The 3,508-nt window shown below is 34.1% G+C and overlaps 1 protein-coding gene across 1 annotated transcript in view; it reads right to left on the bottom strand.

Annotated features, from left to right (window-relative positions):
* The window catches only part of LOC108685427 (probable G-protein coupled receptor Mth-like 1), a 158,646-nt gene that overhangs the window by 149,049 nt on the left and 6,089 nt on the right, over nucleotides 1-3,508 (bottom strand). The gene's annotated exons all lie outside the window — the stretch shown is intronic.

Here is a 3,508-nt window from a genome sequence, read left to right as displayed (position 1 = left end):
TAAGTGAGTTACTATGATTTTATATATGTATTCACACATTAATGGAAGATCTAAATGAACATGTAATTTATGTCGATTTATATCGAATTTATCAATGATAATATTCGAATCCAATGTACAACTAATAAATATATCACATGTACAATTTATTCGATAACGTGCAATAACAATAACAATTAACGTAAAAAGAAATAATAATAATTTATGTTGTGTACACGTACATACTTTTATTATAAATTTCTCTTTTCTCTCTTTTCACTTTTCTCTACTTCCAATCTTTTTTTACAGAGTAGTAGTGGCAGAAAGGAAGGTTAGCATACATTTAACATGCAAATTCCAGTGTCGGTCCTGTCGATATTTTCCACTATCTACAGACAAAAAGTCGCGAAAGAAAAAGGCAAATTATGGCGCTATTTCTCGTTATTTCTCGCGCTGGCGGATTAATTAAATTCGGGCAGTTTTATCGGCGTCACATTGGCAATTGACCGATTGGCTTACTGCCAGCCATGGGCAGTAAGCCAGATATTCGATCGATTATAACGGAAATAATACCGCGTTATCGACAATCGTTACGTCCGTTTTTAATTAAGATTCCTAGAAGATTCGTGCGCGCGCGATTGGAACAATTTTTTATCATATTTAATGACATCACGACGTGACCGCATTCAGGATAATCAGGACGGGCGATATCCGTTTTCGGATCTTTTATAGTGATTTTAACTTGCATATCTATCACTCGTACATACGTAAACGAGTGAAAATTGAGAGGAAAGCTCTTCCAAGATCTTTAGAGATTTGACTTGGTATTTACTGGAAAAATTTTCGTATGATAAAAAATCTACGTGCGTCACAAACATTATTTAAATATATTCTATAATAGATCTATTGCAAAAAATATATGTTTACAATAATAGAATATAAAACCACGGAAATAAAGCTCTTTTTTCAACACTGAAAAAACATGACTCTTACTAAAAATTTATTTGAATAATTCTAAGTAAATATTTATTTACTGTAAATGAATATTTACTTGGTACTATTCAAAGAAATATGTAACAAAATTTAGTAAACATTTTTCAGTGAAGAAATTAGTTTAATTTAAAATAAAATTGAGTTTTATTTCTGATTTTTTGTAAAATAAAAGATTGTAAAATAAAACAACTGCTTATAAATTTGCTCGATTATATCGCACTTGCATTTAATACATGTATCGTCAAAGATTGATTTTATCCAATTTTGAGAAAAGTCATCGATTCTATTTGGAAAGCATTCGCGATGAAAAAAAAAAGTCTATCGCATCCGACCACGTTTTGTTCCATTGATTGCCGCTCGTTGAAGTAGTTGGTGAGTAAATTTTTCACAGGAAACAAAATGCTATGTGTCAGCCGACCCGTATGTACATACACGTATATGTAGAAGTACAAATAGAATACGAACGGAATAACTTTCAGCAAAATCGATCCTACATTGGGCGCAAATGCGCGACGCTAATCGCATTTTCGATGTTACTTTATGCACCTAACGGCGATTAAACTTTTGCCATAAATTCTCCCAGTAATTTTCGTTAAACACCACGTCGGCGACACTTCGAATCCGGGAGATAAACACGGTTCATTGGTATACTATTCCCGGTAGCGCAACACATTCTAGCCGAGAATTCTCTCGTTGTATATGTACCATGCGACACTACATGACACTACGTCTGTACGTCTGTATGTCTATACCGAAACGGAAACCTCGGATCTTATTATCAACGATGTCCTGCATGTCTGCCCGTCAATCCATCACGGTTCGTCCTTCGTCTTAGCGGGACGTATCTGTCTAGACGAATGAGATCTTCTAACCCTATCTTAGGTACGTTACATGACGTACAGACTGTAAACCCACCTGACATTTAGCATATTGGATTGTTATGTAAAGCAAAATTATCGTATTTGGTTACTTATAACAACACAAAGACTCGTAACAATTTCGCATTTCTTTCTAAATAAAACTTTCTAAGAAAAACTTTGGACATTTCTTAATTCTCTATCGAGAAATAATATAACTTTGAAATAATGTCGCTTTTCATATAATAAAAATGTAATCAGTATTTCTTTATATCTTCAAATTAGATTCAACTTTGTGGGATTATTTTTTAAAACATTCAGAATTCTAGAAAGAAAAGATCAGATCTTCAATTATGTTGAAATTCTAAGAAAGAACGGGACGAGAAAAAATCTCGCAATGCCATTTTCTTTACGCAACACTCGTAAGTTGAAACGTTTATATCGCTCATCGCTCCTGTGCGCGGAAACGCGGTATTGAGTTGTGACTGTTGTGAGAACGTTTTAATGGAATCTCGAATGACGTGAGACCTCGGACACACGCGACCTAGAAAATACTTGTCAAGGAGCAATGAATGTGAGGCGAACTGGGATATTTCCTCTACGTGTCCCAAGAACGATGTAGAAACGGGAAACCGTTTATCCCTCGCTTCCTAACATCGAACGCGCAATTAAGTCGTACGATAAATTCAGATCGGAGCAGGCGATACTTAACGGGGCAAAAAGTCGGATCGTGCTTGGAGTGCCTTAAAGTGGGTCGGACGACTTGACCGCTGGAACCGGCCGCGAGTCGACTTTATTCTTCATTACGCGGTACGAATGAACGATGATCGAGCGAATAAGAAGAACAGAGAATTAGTTTTGCATAATTGAGAGATCGATGTTTAACTTCCTGCGATTTACGCTTGATATCGATCAGAACAGCACGCGCGTGGAATATATTAAATTAATAGTGTATTAAATTAATAGTAAACGTACTACAGAAAAAAATTAACATTTAGTACCAATTTCAAAGAATGTTAGATAAGAATCTATTTGATTTACGATACCCTTATACCCTTCCGTCAACCAACTTGGAGGTACAATCGTTGTGTTTCGATGATTTTTAAGAAAATAAATAAATTCAATCTCCCCCTAAAATAACTTAGGGAGGATCATTAAGATCGCGTGGTTGTACAAGAACGATTAAAAGATGTTTATGCTTTCAACACAAATTGCAGATCATAAAATAGTGTGGTAAACCGAAAATGATATTATTTTATAATTAAATTCAATTATCCTAACAAAGAAGATACTTTGATAAACTATATAATTATTGCGCACAGGATGCGTCAATGTTACAGAATAATGCGTGAGCCAATTAGTCTTAGCCAATTAGTGTTTAACTTTTCCGTAAAACAAATAGAATCAGACTCCTCAATATTTAACAAATTAAAATACTACAAATTGAGAGAAATAAGATTCTACGCGGTAATTAATGCATTAATATAAGACATTCAATTTCCATCTTCGATTTAGATATACATTTTTTTAAAAACTTAAACGTTGATTGGCTAACGCATGATCATGTGTTATTTCTTAGCGTTAACACATCTTGTGATAAAAGCCATATATACCTAGATCAAACGTTGACCGCTAAATAACTAAATAAAACCGTTAAATATTGAAGTATATAACTTTTT

This window comes from Atta colombica, unplaced genomic scaffold, assembly GCF_001594045.1.
Source record: "Atta colombica isolate Treedump-2 unplaced genomic scaffold, Acol1.0 scaffold153, whole genome shotgun sequence".
NCBI classification, from domain to species: Eukaryota; Metazoa; Arthropoda; class Insecta; order Hymenoptera; family Formicidae; genus Atta; species Atta colombica.
Note: the sequence above shows the minus strand (reverse complement) of the source record. Positions and strands in the feature narration are given on the sequence as shown.